Source organism: Equus asinus, chromosome 12 (genome assembly GCF_041296235.1).
Source record: "Equus asinus isolate D_3611 breed Donkey chromosome 12, EquAss-T2T_v2, whole genome shotgun sequence".
Classification (NCBI taxonomy): domain Eukaryota; kingdom Metazoa; phylum Chordata; class Mammalia; order Perissodactyla; family Equidae; genus Equus; species Equus asinus.
The window spans coordinates 55,660,491-55,681,107 of NC_091801.1; the positions used below are offsets into that span (position 1 = coordinate 55,660,491).

The following is a 20,617-nucleotide window of genomic DNA, read 5'->3' on the forward strand; positions in this document are numbered from 1 at the left end:
GGACAGATAGCTTCACCCTGCTCACCACCTGATGATGGAAGGGCTCTCCAAAGTAATTCACGTGGCACTGGTGCTTGGGTGGTACCCCAGGGAATGGGCCAAGTGAAGCTCAGCACCTGCCTTTGCTGTTGGCTGGTCCAGTACTCACCTTTGTTGAGGGGAAGCCCATCTTGAGCTCATGAAGAGCTGCCACTCTTACCATCATGGCATCCTTTGCACATGGGCCCATTGAGTAAGCACTGAGATCGTATAGAAAGAGGCCAGCACACCAGGTAGACCCATTCATAAACCAGGCCCACAATTTGTGCTTCTTTGTTTTTGACCAGAGGGAACTGCCCATGAAGACATGGGTGTGGTGATGTTGTAGGAACAGATACCATGGGACTCTGAGTCATCTACTCATGAAGTTGACTTGTGTGTTTCACACACTGCTGAGCATGTTAAATTTTATGTTTCAATGGATTAGATAACAGTTCATGATGGGCAGTGTGGGTCACATATTCACTTGGTGTCTCGTTATCAGGTGTTCAGTCTTTTAGGGCCCAGTAGCAAATCTAGGTGTTACTTTTCAAATAGAAAATGGTGGTTAGAAGCAGGCTTGGCCTTCCCCCCAAGTTGTAGAGATTTATTCTGTGATTATTCTACTCACTAGTGCTAGCGGTTCCATTCAGGATCTCTTCTCCCATAGACACTTCTGATACCATTGGGTTACTGCTCATAAGATCCAAGTGGCAGGGCAGTTTGTAACACATCGAGAACCTGCTGGAAAGCCTTTTCTTATTCCAAGTCCCACCCAGAGTGGCAATGTTATGGGTCACCTGATAAGTGGGTTTGAAAAGCACACCAAGTATCTTAAATGTTGCCTCCTAAATCCAAAGAGTCCAGGTAATGTGCCTCCTTCTTGGTGGTGAGATGTGAGAAAGAGCAACTTGCAACTTGTCTCTCACATTAGAGGGCATATCTGGATGTGCCCACAGATCACTAGACCTAGATATTTCACTTATGTGCAGGCCCCTGAAGTCTTACACTTGTTTCCCACATTCTGCTTGGCTTCTATTTCATCAGGCATGTAGGGTGCTTACTATTCTGCTCAATGTGTCCAAGTGCATAATATTACCAATATAATGGACCAGCATGATATTCTGGGGGAAATTAAGATGAAGAAGGGGCATCTGGATGATATATAACATAGAGCAGGCATAGTGACATAAACCTAAGATAAGATAAGGAAGGTCTACCACAGTCCCTGCCACGTGAAGAAATACCATCATTGTCATAGATTTTTGTGTTCAAAACACTCATATTACTATTCTACCCTTGAGGTTTAATTTCGATAATTTCGCCCACCTTATCTGATTATTTAGTGATCACCACTTTGACTCTACCAGTTCAAGATCCCAATATTCCTACTGAAATCCAAGAGCCCAATTTCTTTGAGGCATCCCTGAATACCATCTCTGGATTACAATTAACACAGAGTTTTTCAAAGATACTAATATCCCTACTTACCATTTCTTAATGTGTTGATGAGGGAAATATCTTCTGATCTTGTATCCTAGGGGATATGGCTAAGGTTGCTACACAGTTGGCACATAATAGGTTAATTTCCATTCTTCTCAGCCTTTTAGACTCCCTCTATCTAAAATATGCCAGGGAAATGTCAGCATTGCTCCATCACTTGTTGCAGCCATGATGGAGTCCAGGCTTCAATTAATCAATCTAGTTGAAGAAGCCACATGCCACTTCCACATGCAAGAGCTTCCACATTAAATTCTGAATCCTAAAAATGTGCTCCCATGTCAGTAAATCAGCCTGATATCATCTTATGATTTGACTACCATGGTCTAAATCACTTAGAATCTAGTCCAATACATGTTCTCAGAATTCTGCTTACATGAGTTAGGAAGATTCCGCCACTCCTTCAGTCCTTGAATTTCTCCAACTGTGCGATGCTGGACCTGGAGGCAATGAGGAGTAGTGAGTGTGCATCCTGAAAAGAGACAGCATGTCCTTGTAAGCCTCTCCCAGGCCTGGCCAATTAAAATCCTCCGGGTATGATCCTTCATGAGCTTTTCTCTTTCACCCTCTGGATGTTGCCACCTAGGGTTTCCTTGGAGCTATGCATTGAGTAGCAGAGCTTCCATTGGTCTCTAAAAGACTGCTTGGAAAGAACCCCATGCCACCCTACCTTACCCTCCACCAGCAACCTGGCACCACCAGTGGACCGTTAGCATAAGATAGTAACTCTTTTGTGTTTGATCCATTTTATATTTGAGAACTGCTTTTTATAACAGTTTGCTTACCTTAAATTATACAAGGCTTTTTTTACTTTCTTTTTTCTTTTTACTTGAAGTGTGGCTTGTAAATTATTTTAAGAATGGAAAATTACATGATTCTTAGAATTAATGTCATAGATAGTCTCTTCTCCCTGATGGTACTCCTACATAAATTTGTAGATATGACAACTTTAGTGATAATTAGACATTAGTCTGCATGCCACTCTTAGAATGTTATTTCTTCTTTCCCATTAAAGAAGCTACATTCTCACTGTATTATAAAAGCTGCAATTTTCATCTCCAGGAAAATCTAAAACATATACATAAAACCTTTAATCTAAGAAAAATATCAAGTTGATAAGCAAAATGATCTGAGCAGCTACCAAAAGGGATCTTGATGCAGGACAAATGTCTTCATTGTTTTAAATATTTAGCAATTAAATAACCTTGAAATTTTTGGCCTTGCAAAACTTCCACCAGACCTCTGCTTACCATACATATCGTTTGTCATGCAGGTAGATACACTATTGGGCTATGTGAATAGAACCTTGAGTTACTTTTCTAGAAGAAATGATAAATCTACCTTGATAATCACACTCATTATGAACAAGGACATAAATTTGTAAATGACCTGATTGTAACATAGGCCAATTTATTCTTTATAGAATTCAATATCATACTTCATTACAGATGCCCTGTGGTCAGATTATTTCTGAAAACATATGCTTAATTCTATAAAGTAGAATAGAAACATTAGTAGTTTATTAAAAGCCCCTTAGACCTCCTGCGTATTTTCTTTGAAGTGTCTACTGTATAAGGCAGAGTGGTACAGTAGGAAATATGCTGACCTGAATGTCAGAAAGCTGGGGGTTCGTATCCTGGCTCTGCGACTTACTTTATATGAACTCCTGAGTAAATTACTGAGGCCTTAAATTACTTAAGCCTTATTTTTTCTCAACCTCCAAATGAAAACTTCTTAGGGTACTGATGAGCAGCTAATATGTATAAAGTGCCTGGTACATAGTTCCTTCTTGTCCTTTTATTTCCTTTGGCTCTAGCCTGATTCTTCTTGATTGAATTAACATGATTTCTCAGTGACTTGCATATCAAATCAACTTGGCAGAATTATCATGTGCTCCAGATACGATATCACTCAGAATATTTGTCCTTTGGATCTGGTTCATGCATTATTTAAAAAGCAAGCATAATTTGTTTATGAAATTAAATGTGTGGAATCTAAATATTAAAATATATTCAAATTCATCATTTTACATCAAAGGCAGTCTGACTTTGAAATTCTCTTCTAACATTGGCAGAGGACACTAAGCTACACTCACCTCTTGGGACCAGTAAAGACAGGCGTCTCTTGTCTGGGCTAAGCGTGGATCCCTGTAGGTATAAATCAATAAAATTTCAATACAATCCACTACAATACAATACAGAACAAATTCAATAGAGGAGGAATTTTCTGAATAGTATTTACTCAAAGCAATGTTCTTCATATTTGTAAGAGGATATGAACGTATTTAGAAGCCAACTTAGGGTAGAGGAGGCTGATGTATGGTAATCTACCACACACCTCTACTTTCTCATTTTCCCTTCAGTCCTCAATTCCCTGTAAACTGGTTTTGGTACTCTCTGTTTTGCCGAAACTATTCTTGATAAGTAGCTCATAGTCTCCAAATTAATAACTACTAGGAGCACTGTTCAGTTCTTATTGCATTGTATCCACAGCTGCATTTCAAACTAAATGTAATTATTTAAAATTTCCCATCATCATTTTAATAAACTTCCCTCTCTGTTTTTACTATCTCTTTAACTGATCTCTCTTGATGTGTTTCAGAGTCTCTCCCCTACACTCAGCTACTTTTCACCAGAGGTTTCACCTTCAGCCCAATAGTCTTCTAAATGTATGTGCTCTTTCTTGAGATGACTCTAGTTTGACCCACGGCCTGTGGGACTACTCTATAGGTGTATTCAGCCCTTCCTCGCTACTGAAGCTTAATATATGTTTGTAAATGGATCTTAGCTGTATATTTCCACTTAGGATGTATGTTAGGGGTCTGTATCAGACAGCTGTTAGAGTTTCTGCCCAGTTCAGAACACCTTCTTTCTAAGCACTGCTCCTGACACACTGTTGTGGCAGATCTTGCTTGTGGTCTCCTTAATCTCCATTTCTTCTTCTATTCTACTAATAGAACTTTCATTTTATTTGGGGTGTCAGTGTGCCCAGCTAGTAAATTAAATGTCAAAACTTGACCAATGAGACAGAAATGACATCTTCTATGGATTCTAGAGAGTTTTGCTTTTCCTAATATAGGAAACACCTCTTCTTTTTTTTTTGCAAGGAAGATTGGTCCTGAGCTAACATCTGTTACCAATCTTCCTAAAGACTATTGCTGAGCTAACATCTGTGCCAATCTTCCTCCATTTTATGTGGGATGCCATCACAGTGTGGCTCGATGAGCAGTGCTAGGTCTATGCCTGGGATCCAAACCTGCGAACCCTAGGCTGCTGAAGCAGAGTGTGTGAACTTAACCACTACATCACCAGGCCAGCCCCTCTTCTTTCTTTTCTTTTACCTGGAATGCGAATGAAAGCTGAAGGAGGAACAGCCATTTTGCTACAATGAGGTAGCCTTAAAGATGAGATCCACAAACTGAGAGTGGTAGACAAGACAGACAGAAGCAGCTGGAAACACTGTTGACACTGGAGCTTCTGAACCACCTCTGGACTCTTGTATTAGTTAGAATTAATTTCAGCTGTGAGCAAAATAATAGTGGCATAACAAGATAGACATTCATTTCTCTTTCATGTAAATTACGTCCAGGGATGGCTGATTCCTTAGCCGTTAGGCATTCAGACTCCTTAAAAAATTTTGTTGCTTATGACTTTCAGAATAAGAAGGCCACTAGGCCATATAATCCAGTTTTTATATCCACATTTAATTCATGAGCAATAAGAAGGACATAATGTCTCCCTTTAAAAATACTTTCTAAAAGTCACATAGGACACTTCTATTTGCATCCCTCAGCCAGAAATTAGTATATAGTCCCACTTAGCTGCATGGTAGCTATGTGTTCAGCTAAAAATCATTAATGCCATGGCAAAGGAAGAAGGTGACGGGAATTGGAGGCAGTAACTAGCTGTCTCGGCCCCAACTGCTTATCTTCGAATTCTTGCTATGTCAAAAAAATAACTTCACAATTGATTAAACTTTTAAAATTAGGATTCCCTTACATGAATCCAAATGCAATCTGTAATTGAATCAGAATTTGGATTCTAAGAGGGTGCTAAGAGTAATAGAAGATAAAATATGGAATCGACTAAAGGAAGAAAGTAGGGCACTGGACAATATGGACTCGTGTTGCATACTAGAAAATTGGTGATGATTGTTCTGTGGAATTAGGTCAAACTGTTGTCTGTTGTATTTTAGACCATAAGACTTCCCAGGCTATAGTATTAGGAAAAATGGTAGGGCAATTCAGTCTATTAGAGTGTATGAGTTACTTGTTGTCACTATCATCAGACCATTCTACAAGCAAAGATGGAAGAGTTGTTTTAATGATCTATTGCAGTGTAATAAACTACTTCAATACTATCTGATTCAAAACAGTAATTATTATCTCTTTGGTTCTTATCGGCTGACGGGGCTCAGCTGTGTTATTTTCTTGTAAGATCTCTCATGTGATTTCATGTCAGATGGTGAATGGGGCTGGAGATATCTGAAGTGTTGACTGATCTGGACATCCAAGAGTCTTTCTTCCCTTACATGTCTGATGCTTTAGCTAGCATGGCTGGGAGAACTGGGAAGGTGGGATCTCTCTCTCTGCATGCAGCCTCTCCTCATGGGTAAAGTGAGTTTCCTCACAGCATGATCATCTCAAGGTGGTCATGCTTCTTAAATAGTTGTTAGCTTTCCCCAGACGGAGTATATGAGAAACCGAGCTGTAAACTACTAGACTTCTTATAATCTAGCCTTGAAAAGCATGCAGCATCACTTCTGCCACATTCTGTGGTCAAAGGTGAATTACAGGGCCAACCTAGATCCAACGAGTGAGGACTACACAAGTTTATGAATACCAAGAAGCATGATTCATTAGAGTTGGAGTACTATCTTTGAAGAGAATACAAACTTGCTAAGAGAGTTGCTTTATGCCTGTGTTCTGAGATCTAAATTGGATAGTAAATTTGGATACTGAAAAATTGTGAAAATCAATTGTTTTTGTATTCTAAACAAAAGAAATTTTAATCACAGCTGTGAGAGCCTTAGCAAGAGCAAAGACTGACCCAAGTAACTTTTCTTGAGAGTCCTCTATCAAAGAAAGCTTTTTAGGTCAGCAACATGGCAGAGCGAGCTATCCCCTTTATATCTCCCCCTTCAAACTACAACTAAATGGACATTCATTAATCAATGGAGGATACCCACATAGCACAACAGGATACCTGAAAGACCCACACAGCTATACATCTGAGGGTGGATGACTACCCCCAGGGAGGTGGTGGAGATAGGTGAGCACTCTCTGGACCCCAAATAGCCCTGTGCACGGAGCAACTGCTCTCCTGGCTGGCGTGAGTGCCCATTGTACTGCTATGGCCCCAAAGGTGGGAGTGCATCTTGGAACAACTGTGGGAGCAGGCAGTGGTCGACCTGAGCCCCCATGTGATCACTTTCCTGTCCAGCAGGAGAGCCTGCAATGCTGCTGCAGTCCCAAAGAGTGGCCCAGGCTTGGAACCTGTGAGGAAACCCCACCCACCAGGTATAGAGGCCAGTGCAACCTTAAGAAGAGGCATCAGCACATCTACACATCCAGGTGAATGCTCTCCCAGCTGGCCAAGCACCCATAATACCCCACACCTTCCAGCAGATGGGGCGGGATCAGAAATACAGCTCTTGATTCTCCCCAGTGGTAACAGGTGGAATCTTCAACCTGATAACACCACAAATGCCCTGGAAAAAGATTAGTTCATTAAACACCAGGAGAAACTGCAGCAACACTTCAGAGCAGAAGGAGAATGACAATTCTCCAGAAACCAACTCTGAAGTCACAGAAATTTACAATCTAAATGACAGAGAACTCAAAATAGCTGTCACAAAGAAACTCATCAGGTTATAAGAAAACTCAGAAAGATAGTTCAGTGAGCTCAGGAATAAAATTAGTGAGAATAAGGGATACTTCACCAAAGAGATTGAAACTATAAAAAAAAGCAGAAATTCTGGATATGAAGAACACAACAAATGAAATAAAAAAATAATCTAGAATCCTCAAGAAAGCTTTTGAGTTTGAAGGAAAAGATGGAGTTAATGCTGTTGCCATCCAAACAAAGACTGTTGTTCTAAATTGCTTCAAGATAGCTGCAATAGACTAAGGACTACCAGGATGTGCAGAGCAGAGGCCAGTTGGTTAAAGAAAGGACTCTTCAGGTTCAAAGACTATATGTCAGCAAGATCATTAGTTCTCATTTTACATACTTAGAACTGATAGACTGGAAGCCTACTAAGTTTTTGAGGAAATCATTTGTCAAAGAAACTCAAGGCCTTGTAGGCATCAACCTGTGATTTTTGAACCCCCAAGGCCATCCCTTGCAAAGGATTGACAGCTCCTGGGATAGGCATTTTACTCAGAGCTATGGACCAGTGATTGCTATAGTTTCTTATTCTCCATTTCTCCAAATAGAAGAGCTTTTAAAAATTTATTTTATTTTTGTTTATTTTATTTTTGTGAGGAAGATTGGCCCTGAGCTAAACTTCTGTGGCTAATCTTCCTCTTTTTGCTTCAGGAAGATTGTTGCTGAGCTAACATCTCTGCCAGTCTTCCTCTATTTTACATGGGATGCTGCCACAGCATAGCTTGATGAGCTGTGCTAGGTCTGCACCGGGATGTGAACCTGAAAACCTCAGGCCACCAAAGCAGAGCCTGCAGACTTAACCACTATGTCACTGGGCCAGCCCTATTTTTGTTTCGCTTTAATCATGATCTTTTTACCCACTCTCTACTTGGGGCAGAAAGCTTCTCTTTATGTTATAAGTAGCTGGCCCATGAGGAGTCATATCTGGAACCTGTTAGACAGAGGAGTGCACATTAGCCAGAAATTCTTAAATTTGAGTGAGATGCAATAACTGGCTGAGACTTTGAAGTTAGTTCCCTTAGGAAGAGGCTGTATGTGATCTATGCATGGGAAAAAAGGTGTTCAGGGTGTGGGGTGTACATCGTGGTAGCCATTGCTTATTGCCTACTCCATATTCATTTTCTTCTTTCTTCTTCCTTACCAGTAGTACCCCAATATTGTTGTGTGGAACTATGGATACTTTCACTACTGGTTAGGGTATAAATTAGTATTAGACTCTTTGGTAACCAATTTGGCACTGTTTTGTAGAGCTGATCATATGCATATCCTAAGAACCAATAACTTCATTCCTGTGCTTTGGAGAAACTCTTGCACATGTACACTGGAAAGATTTGCAAGAAATTCCACAGAACCATTATTTGCAATGACAGAAAAACTGGGAACAACCCAAACATCATCAAAAGAAGAATGAATAAATACATCATGGAATATTTATACAGTGGAAAATTACCTATCAGTGAGAATCAATGAACTACAGTCATGTGGAGCAATACAGATGAAAATATGAAGAGAATGTTGAGTAAAAAAAAAAAAAGCAAGTTGCTGAAGACCTCATACTTTACAATCCTATACTGTAATATAAAAAATAAGCAAAATTATATAATATATTGTTTGGGTATATGTGCCTATGTGATAAAACTATTTTTTGAAAAGCAATGGCATTACTAACATAAAATTCAGGTGGTTGTTACCTCTATGGAGGAGAGGAAAGGGATGGGAGTGGACACACAAGAGACCTGTCTATGTGTAAGGTATAAAGGTAAGATTTGAGTTCTTAAGTTGAGTGGTTTGGGTTTATGCTTTAAACTCACATATATGTCACAACTCTTTTTATGTATGAAGTAGTACACGATAATGAAGACACACTTTGTGTGCTGATGTGGGATGGTGTCTAAGATAGACGGTTAAGTAAGGCAGCTATATCCTGGTTTGCATGGGATGTCATGGTCTGCACCTAGGGTCCCACATAATTGTTAATTGCATCATTTTCCCCCTCAAAAAGGCACAATTAAAATGATATTTACATGTTCATCCTATTGTTAAGTAAATAAAATGCAAGGTGCAGAATAGTGTTTATATCATGCTCCAGTTTGTGTAAAATGACACTCAAAAACACATACATTTAAATTTAAAGAACCAACAAAAGAATTAATTACAGCCAACGTTTTGAAAAAGAGGAGGACTTGTGGAAATGAAATACTTGGGAAACAGGATACTTTACAACTGGATAACAGTGGATGCCTGTGGAGCAGAATCAGGTGGTTGGAAGACAGGGATGAGAGACTGACTTTTCTCTGTAAACCCATTTGACCTGTCAGAATTTTGTGCCTTATACATGTATTGCCTATTTAAAAAAGAAATTTAAAACAACAAAATTCATTTTCAATATAATGTGAGCCATGCCAGGATAACTATTACCGTACTAGCTTCCATTTATCGGGTTCTTGCTTTGTGCAAGGCACAGTTCTAAACACTGTGCATATATTAGACTAATTAATCCTCACATCAAACCTAACAGGTAAGTGGCACTACTACTAGTTGTGTGACTCAGAAATGTTGCCTGATTTCTTTGGGTAAAACTATTTTTATTCTATCCTACGTATACTATTCTTATTCTTGCTCATACTGTGATATCACATATGTTAAATGTCAAATGTTTGCTAAATTAGTAGCTATTGTAGAAAGTGTTCTGGATTAGAAGTCCTGAGCTCTTTTTCTTTCCCAGTTACTTATTTCCTATATAAACCTCATCAAGTCACTTTGCCTCCTCCCTTAGAGAACCTGGGCTTTTCACTGTAGCTTGGAAACAATGTGCCTTCTCATTTCACAGGCTACTGTGAGGATCAAATGAAGGCATACAAGTTAAGGCAGGTTGGGAACCAGAATGCACCATATGAATATGGGTTACTATTATTATTAATGACCTACTATAACACTTCAATCAAGAAAGCCATAAATCAAAGAGATGTAACTGAAAACAACTTGAAGACTATTTTCACTTTCAGCACAAGTGGTATTTCCTCGTTGCGTGTTGCTTTATATAGCCCACAGTTTTATGCATAGCACAGCCTTGAAATGGATCAGCAAGAACATAATGATCGTACTTTAAGCAGGAAATGTTAAATGATCTATGTCTGTCGTTATGGGCTAAGCCTCGATTAATTCAGGAGGTGGATTTCTCAGTGGAAAAGAAAGCAAATGACCTCGTGTCATTTACTGTACATGAATAAATTTGACATTTTGGGATAAAATGGTAAGATAAGTTGAATTTATGGCTTTTTCTCTTAAGAACGCCCTGGCAATACTACACAGTATTTACTTAGCTTCACTGTCTCTTCTTTTGCATAATTTGGGGGCAGACTCCTTTCCTCCTCCCCCTGCTCCTTCTTCCTCTTTTCAGGAACAAAACAACTATGTAAAACACTATAAAATAACAACAACAAAAAAGCCTTACCAGAAATTAAACAGAAAAAAAGTAGAGGAATTTGATTTTATTAAAAAATAGCATCTATGAAAACATATGTAGAATATTCTTCAGGGTTTTCAAATTAAAAATCCTTCAGAATGCCAGGTATATAATAATGGGACAGTAAAAGAAATGAGAGGAAAGGCAAAATATATAGCTGTGTCATTTTTACAGCTTTGTGAAGTTGCCTGGTAGACTTGCCTATGGTTTGGTTGATTTTAGTTTTTCTTGGCTCTTATAAGAGCAGAAACCCAGAAAAATCTTCTAGAGATCTTTATCTCATTGGTGATAAAAAAAATTCATAATACCAATAGGTTCAGACAGCTCAGTTTATTCCTGCACAGAAATTTTATTTTTCTCTCAATAATGTCTCATCCTCCCCCTCTTCTCCATAGAGCCTTTAACCTCCCTGCAGTGACACTCCACTGAGCCGCTTTCCAAGGGGAGAAAGAATGTTTGAAAATGTGGGGGAAGATGCAAACAGCAACCCACATGAAAATCTTTATTTAGATAGTTTTTATCCTGAGATTTAAAAAATGCCCACCAAGGTACTCAATCCTATTTTCTTAGCAAAGGGAAGACAATAAAGGAAGAAGGTGGGCAATGCTAATACACCTGCACGCTGGTTGGAATTCAACATTTCCTCTTATTTAGTGCTTTATTATTTTATTGTTAGTCTCTATCCAGAGCTCACAGCATCAATAGGCAAGAGACTGCTGGGTAGCAAATTTGAGTGTGGATTTTGAAGTCAACTTGACCTCACTTCAGATTCCTTGAGTATTTTTAGATCTGATAGTTTAACTGTGTCAACAGAAGTAACCAGAAATTTTACCCTACCCAAAACAAACAAAACAAAACAAGACAAAATTTCCAAGAGTAATAGTAACAACAATGAAAGCAAAATAGCCAAAATGTATGTTTATCGTAGTGGAAAGAGATTCTATTTGAAGTCAGGAAATCTGCATTTAATTTTCTAGAACAAACACTCACGAGTGATGTGAACATAAACTCCTTAGCCTCTTTCTTCATCGGTTCAATGGGAGTGACTACTTGCCTAACTTCTCTATAGTTCGTGTGCAGACTGAACAATGGTATATCTCAGGGATCAGTAAACTTTTTTTGAAAAGGGCCAGAGAGTAAATGTTTTAGGTTTTGTGGGTCATTATGGTCTTTACAACAAATACTCAACTCTACTGTTGTAGGGCAAAAGCAGCCATAGACAATACAAATGCTAACAAATGCATCTGAGTTCCAATAAAACTTTATTTATGAACACTAAAATTCATATTTTATATAGATTTCACGTTTCCAAAAAATTCTGTCCTTTTTTTGATTTTTTTCTCCAAGCGTTTAAAAATGTAAAAATCATTCTTAGTTACAGGCTGTACAAAAACAAGTGGTGGGCTGGATTTGACCCACAGGCTATAATTTGCTGACTTTGATGTATATTAAAGCGTTTAATAACCTTCCATAAGTGTAAGTAGTTGTTACTATGTTGTGTAAGATCACTGAGGTACATTTTAATGACAGATTGATTTCCCTGTGTCACCTCAAACTTGGTGAGATTTCTGCTTGCCATCTCTGCAACATTTCAGTGTTGTTCCAAGAAAATCATTTAAGAGGGGAGGATCTTTTGACTAAAAAAGTTCCAGGATGCATTTCCCACCGAGAGAAATAGTTGTAGAGTTACTTGGCATTTGAAATTAGATGAACTATTGAATCATCTCAGAGTGAAGCATCCTGGATTTCCCTAGACGACGTAGGCGTTCATTTTACACCTTGTGCCTGCCCCAATATACAACCCCATCACATTGTATTGTAATTGTCTGCTTAGGTGTTGGTCTCCCAATGGATTAGGAGCTTTGTGAGAGTAGAGACTGGGCCCCAGTACCTCCTAAAGTGTCTCACAATATTATTTGTTTGTTTATTTATGCCCCTGTCCAGCTAATAAAGAATCGACAGAGTTTTCAAAAATACTTACAGAAAAAAAACATATAAAATAGACGGGGAAATGGGATAAAGGAGAAATATGAGAGTTAAAATTATAAAGGGGAGGTAAGAGTATCGCAGAGAAGTATGTTCCACTTGGGGCTGTCCGTGGCTCCACATGGCCAGCCATCTTGCCCCTGTCATTTCCAGCAGCGGAAGCCAACTTCTTTTTTTTTTTTAATTTTATCTTTTTTTATTTTTTGAGAGGAAGATTAGCCCTGAGCTAACTGCTGCCAATCCTCCACTTTTTGCTGAGGAAGACTGGCCCTGAGCTAACATCCATGCCCATCTTCTTCTATTTTATAGATGGGACGCCTACCACAGCATGGCTTTTGCCAAGCGATGCCATGTCCACACCTGGGATCCGAACCAACGAACCCCGGGCTGCTGAGAAGTGGAACGTGCGAACATAACTACTGTGCCAGCAGGCCGGCCCCAGGAAGCCAACTTCTGATTACCCTGATCTGCAGATAGACATGGAGTACCATGACTGGTCTGCAGACATTACTAAGGGAGAAGGTGGTCACAGCATTTGAGAGATGATGCTGGATTAGTAATTGTATATCTATATTCTCTGGCCTCACAAGATTATGTCATTAGTTTAAAAGTGAGAATTAGGCAAAATTTGAAAATGTAGGCAAAGTTTATCTTTAGAGTCTCCCTACCTCTCCTTTCATTCCCCCTTTTCTGTGCAGGTTTGCACCCTATTCCACACCCCGCAGGCCTTTGCTCTCAGCTCTCTGTTAGCTAATTACTGTTGATATGGGTTAGCTCCTGATCCCTTTCAGCAGCACTCTCAACATCTTAAAATGTTCTAAGGGAAATGCAAAGGCTCCATGGAAAAATAAGTTTGAAAACTTTGAAAATCTAGCTCCTGCCCTGAGAATTGCAATATAAGTCCTCTTGAGAATTCCACAGTAAATCCACCTGTGTAAATATTGCTCAAACAGATTTGATTATGGGATTTTTTTCAGATAATCTCTAATAACATCTGATGGATTCATTTTCTATATATTTCAATTCACTTCAATTAAGCAAATACATCATTTAGAGAAAACTGCCTACTGCATCGAATACTTCATAAGTAAGAAGAGTAATTCTTTCCTTCATGGAGCTTATCATTTAGCAAGGAATGATCCATTTTGGGGACAAATGACTTATAATATTATTCTTGGCAGTATGTGAACTTTAACAGAATTGTTTATGAGGGTTAAACACCTTTCAAAACCCAAAGAAATGATTCTTTAGGGTTGAAACATTTTAGGACCCACAACAAGCAGCAAAGAAGAGAAGATAGTTTTAGAAAGGGGCCCAAGTTCAGTGTCTCATAGTACATACTATGCAAGATGCAGCCTATTCCATATACTCATAAATGCAATTTGCAGCATGGTAGAATGGCATCGAACTTGGGATCAGGAAATGTGAATTTGAATCCCGCCTCTGTCACACGATCTTTTTTGTTCTGGAGCAAAACAACGCCATGATTACATATTTAGAAAACACAAGAGAGTATACTCACAACTACTAGAAATTATACGGGGCCAGCCCCATGACTGAGTGGTAAAAGTTCTGTGTACTCCACTTCAGTGGCCCAGGTTCCCGGGTTTGGATCCTGGGTATAGACCTGCTCTACTCATCAGCCATACTGTGGAGGCATCTCACATACAAAGTAGAGGAAGCCTGGCACAGATGTTAGCTCAGGGCCATCTTCCTTAAGCAAGAAAATAAAAAAGAGGAGGATTGGTAATGAGTGTTAGCTCAGGGCAAATCTTCCTTACACACACAAAAATAAAAACTACTAGAAACTATAAAAGAACCCAACATGATCATTGGTTACAAAATTGATATGTAAAATCAATTGCTCTACTATATACTGACAATAACTGGTTAGAAAATTTAATGGGAGAGAAAGCTCTCCTTTATAAGGGCAACAAAAAACACAAAATAGGGCTAAATGTAACAAGAAATGTTCAGAACCAAAATTCTGCTGTGGGAGAATAAATTTTAACAGACAATTTCTGGTTCCAGAAATATCTTGGACAAATTTGCTTCTGACCTCCAGCTTTTCTGATGTGAAATCAGAGTTCATTTGTATTTTTCTTCTGCTTCGTATAACATCATTTTTTCCTCTGGCTGATTTTAAGAATATCTCTGTAGCTTTGCTTTTTAAGAATCTGATTATGATATGCCAAGGGGTTTATATTTTTCACCAAATTTAGGAAATTCCTCTTCATCCTTTTTTGAAATGTTTTCCCTCCATTTCACTCTCTCCTTTCTTTCTAGATATGGATATTGGACCACTGTTAGGCTATTGTTCCGCAAATACTTCAGTATTTCATTATGTTTTTCAGTCTTTTCTTTTTTTTCTCTGATAATCTGTTTGCATACTTGTGACTGATCTTTCCTAACCTTTCTTTATCAACTTTTCTTCTCCAGAGCTGCATTTACAGTTAAGTCTATCCCGTGATTTTTTCATTTAAAATGATGTACTTTTCAGTTTCCAATTTCCGTTTAGTTCTTTGTTATACTTTCAATTTTTTGGCTGCAGTTTTCTATTGGTTTTCTCATTATAACTTTTTTAAAAATTTAAATCTGTATTAAAATAAATAGCCTTATATTCTGTTTTTAAATTGTCGGCTGCTAATTCCAGAGTCTTGGCTGCTAATTCCATAGCTGTTTCAACAAATTTTTTGTTCTCTAAATTGTGGATCACATTTTCCTGCTTCTTCACACATCTAATAATTTTGAATTGTATGCTAGGCATTGTCAGTATGTGGAGGCAGGGTATAGATTATGTTGTCTTATTCCAAAAGGAAATTTTATTCTGCCATATAACTAAATGAACTAGGTCCTTTTGATCATGTTAGGATTGATTTTATGCTGTGTTAGGATAGAAATATTTCAGTTTTGTCCTCAGTCCTATGACATGACCCTAACTCTAGGACTTGGTTCTCACTCCTAAACTCTGGCCTTTCAGGGGTTTCAACTGAATGTCTGAAGTGTTCAGTGTGGTCTCTTCACTTTGGGATTGAATCCTACCTTCTCCTAACAATCTGAAATCTCCATTTATATCCTCTGTATCTCCATGTATCTCTCAGATCCACAACAATTGCTCTGTTGCTCTTTATAGAGTCTTGTTCTGCACAAACTTATCCCATCTGTAAGCTAAGGTATCAAGCCAAGAATTCTACCATGTAGAATTCTGGAGGCCCTTTCTGTACATTTCCCTCCTCTCTGCTAACCTGCCCCTCAAATTTAATCCACCTCACCAGACCTGAACTCTAATCTCTGCCATTTCAAGTCAGTAAGACTACTGCTCTGCTTGCATTTCATCTTCTTGTACTGAAGTCAGGAAATTGTCCCCAGGCTGGTTGCTGGGAAAATGTGAGTTTAACCTTGTGGGTTTGCCTTCTATCAAGGATCACATTTCTACTGTGTCTATTATTCAATGCCTGAAAAACAGTTGCCTCATATTTTGTTCTGTTTTATAATTGCTTAAAGAGACATGATAAGTTTTATACCATTTTCTCCATAACGGCTAGAAGTGGAAATCAGCACTTTTTTTGTATTTGTAAGTCTGCTTTACATCAGTGAGTGCCAACTTTGGTTGTGAAACATTCAAATTGCCTGCAATCATTTTAAAGGTACTGTAAAACTTTCATAACAATAGCTTTGTAAGGTCAAGAGTAGGCATTACTATAAAATAATTTTTAAAATACAGCAGAAGAAATAAGGTTGAAAGTCTCACTTAAAGCTGTATAATGTCGGGGGCTGGCCCCGTGGCCGAGTGGTTGGGTTCGCGCGCTCCGCTGCAGGCGGCCCAGTGTTTCATTAGTTCGAATCCTGGGCGCAGACATGGCACTGCTCATCGGACCACGCTGAGGCAGCGTCCCACATGCCACAACTAGAAGAACCCACAACAAAGAATACACAACTATGTACCGGGGGGGCTTTGGGGAGAAAAAGGAAGAAATAAAATCTTTAAAAAAAAATAAATAAAAAAAAAAGCTGTATAATGTCGGTGTGCCATCAACTGAGATGGAGAAGGCTGAGAGTGAAGCAGGTTTCTGGTGGAGGAGCAAGAGTTCAGTTTTGGATACGTTGCTCTGAGATGCTTCTTAGCCCAGGCCTGCTCCAAGTGTGATTCCTTCCTTGGACTGTTACTTGTCCCTGATGAGCAAGCACTACTTTTGTTTGAGTTTGGTATCTCTCAGATGGGAAAATGCAGCCTGTCGGTGTCGCAATCCAATGTACACATCAGGATAGATGCGGAGAGGGCTGATGGCCACTCTGAGTTTATTATAACCAGCGTTTCAATATATACATAGCTTACATCTGTTAAACATACACAGGTGTTCTGGATGAAGTAATTAACGAATGCCAAGAATTCTTAGTGATTTCTCAAGGAGCCCTCTCTTGGCCTCTGTTTTGATATTATCATGTTGTTGCTGTGCTCCTATATTTTTATCTCAGAACAGGCAAGGTCTCTTAGGCAATGGTCCCTCTTGCTCCCGACATCGATATCGTTTCTCCATCTGTGCCCCCGGGCGGCCGCCGCCTGGCTTAGGTTGCCCCCCAGGGGGTCTTACCCGTCATTGGCTAACCGGCCTTCTCACCTCCGGGTCACAGTTTGTTGGCAAGCTTTTTCCAGTGATTATTAACCCTTCCTGTGTCAGGGGCTACACAGCCTCCTGGGAAACTTGCTGCTATGGCATCAATGAAACGTCAAGGATTGCATAAACCTGTGTACCATCAACTGAGTGACTGTGGGGATCATGTTGTCATAATGAACACAAGGCACATTGCATTTTCTGGAAAAAAATGGGAACAAAAAGTATACTCCTCACATACTGGCTACCCAGGTGGATTTAAACAAGTAAGGCTGCTCAACTTCACCAGAAGAATCCAGTGGCGATTGTAAAACTGACTATTTACGGCATGCTGACAAAAAACCTTCACAGAAGAACTCTGATGCAGAGGTTGCATCTTGTCCCAGATGAGGATATACCAGAAGATATTCTTAAGAATTTAGTGGAAGAGCTTCCTCAACCACGGAAAGTACCCAGACATCTAGGTGAGTACACAGAAGAAGAAAGAGGCCTTCCCAAGAATGTGGTCTCCACCTGAAGATTATTGGCTATAGACGACTAAAAATTGCAGAAAATAACAATGAGGTGATTGAAACTTCTTCCTGGTGAATTTCTCCTAACTTACAGGGCAGAGGGAACCAAGGGCTGCATTTTGACAAGAAAGTTGTTACGAGTGCTGAAAATTTGTGGAGAAAGGTCAGGACACGTTCCTTCAATAGGAAATTGAAATAAAATACACTATTTTATAGAATTATTTTATTATGTAATCTGATTTGAATGTTATAAATGATGATAAGAATAAAATTGCTTACTTGGTTAAAAAACTGTGTAATATCTTTCAAAACTTAAGTCTAAAGAGAACATTTTACACTGTAATAGAATTGTTATTTGGCAGCATTGATTTTGTTCCTCAAAGGCCCAAGCCTAAGATTTCTATATTAAACTAACCAATCCAAAAACAATCTGTACCCTCACAGATTGCTTTTTTACAGGAGTTTAAGGAAATAAATCATCGCGAATTCTGGTAACGATTGGCTTAATTAGCAAATAAATGCCTAATAAATAAATTTCTTTAAGATAGGAGACTCACACAAGAAAAATAAGTACTATAGTTTGATAAAAGTCACATTTGAACTAAGGTCAGAGTGGAAGTTGAATATTAACAGCAACATAAATTAACTACCAAATTAAAGTGAACTTAAGGTTTACATGAGAGAGGATGGGCAAACAGAGAAAAAAGGAGAAGAAAAAGTCTATCAGGAATTGGGGGATATAGGAATGAAAAAGAATAAATTATTTTTTCCTTTTTGGTGTTTTCCATTCATTCAGTGCTTAAAAGGGGTCTTAGGATCAAGGGATTATTTTCTACTCACTTGAAAGCAACAACAAAATACTGTGTAATGAGGAAGTAAAGTGTAATTGAAAATTAGTGTTTGGAATGAATTTGTTTCTGAACTTTTAAAGTAATTTGTTTTTTTCTATATTAAATTTTTAAACTATTTGGTTTTTGTCCACCTCTAATTAAATGGAAGGCAGTGTTCCAAAATTTGGGAGTATAAATCTACCTGATGATACAGAAATTGAGTTTTACCATGTTTATAAATCAGAGAACTCTTTTAATGTATGATACAAAGTGATTCTACAGAATTCTTGGATCCCTCTCACCTGTCTGTTTCAGTAAATATCACAAGAGAAATCACTTGATCTCCTTGTTTCCATTTCTATTTTAGAAATAGATGGAAGGGACTAAAATTCGGGATCTGTTACAGTATGCTTGTTTTTTTTTTTTTTTTTTAGGTAACATTGGTTTATAACATTACATAAATTTCAGGTGTACATCATTATATTTCAACTTCGATATACTCTGCATGGTGTTCACCACCACAAGTCTAATTTCCAACCATCACCTTAGCCGGATATATGATAGGTCTATTTTTAATTTTCGAGGAATCTCCATACTGTTTTCCATAGTAACTACACCAATTTACATTCCCACCAGTAGCGTATGAGGGTTCCCTTTTCTCCACATCCTCTCAAACGCCTATTTATTGTCTTTTTGTTTTATTTATTTATTTTATTTAATTAATCTTTTTATTGAGGTAACACTGGTTTGTAACATTATATACATTTCAGGTGTACATCATTATATTTCGATTTCTGTGTAGACTATGTCATGTTCACCACCCAAAGTCTAATTGCCATCCATCAACGTACACATGTGCCCTGTCACCCCTTGTCCCTCCTCCAGCCCCTCTTCCCCTCTGGTCACCAACCATCTATTCTCTGTGTTTAGGTATGTGGTGGTGGTGGTTGTTTTTTATCTTCCACATATGAGTGAAATCATACAGTATTTGGCTTTCTCTGTCTCACCTATTTCCCTTAGCATAATGCCCTCAAAATCCATCTATGTTGTCACAAATGGCAAGATTTCAACTCTTTTTATGGCTGAGTGGTATTCCATTGCACGTATATACCACATTTTTACCCGTTCACCTGTCAATGGGCACTTAGGTTGTTTCCAAGTCTTGGCTATTGTGAATATTGCTGAAATGAACATAGAGGTACGTATGTCTTTTTGAACTAGTGTTTTCATGTTCTCTGGGTATCTCCCCAGAAGTGGAATGGCTGAACCATATGGTAGTTCTATTCAATTTTTTGAGGAATCTCCATACTGTTTTCAATAGTAGCTGCACCAGCTTACATTCCCACCAGCAGTATATGAGCGTTCCCTTTTCTCCAAATCCTCTCAAACACTTATTATTTCTTGTTTTGTTAATTATAGCCATTCTGACAGGCATGAGGTGATTCCTCATTGTAGTTTTGATTTGCATTTCTCTAATAATTAGTGATGTTGAACATCTTTTCATGTGCCTCTTGACCATCTGTATATCTTCTTTGGAAAAATGTCTGTTAATATCCTCTGCCCATTTTTCAATTGGGTTGTTTGTTTTTTGTTGTTGTTGAGTTGTATGAGTTCTTTATATATTTTGGATATTAACCCCTTATCAGAAATATGATTTGCAAATATCTTCTCTCAATTGTTAGGTTGTCTTTTCATTTTGTTGATGGTCTCCTTTGCTGTGCAGAAGCTTTTTAGTTTGATGTAGTACCATTTGTTTATTGTTTCTTTTGTTTCCCCTGCCTGAAGAGACATGATGTTCAAAAAG

The 20,617-nt window shown here is 38.5% G+C and overlaps 1 pseudogene; it reads left to right on the top strand.

The window, feature by feature from the left end:
- Positions 1–16,899: 16,899 nt before the first annotated feature.
- LOC106830425 (large ribosomal subunit protein uL13m pseudogene) lies at positions 16,900–18,004 on the top strand (annotated as a pseudogene).
- The last annotated feature ends 2,613 nt before the right edge of the window (positions 18,005–20,617 follow it).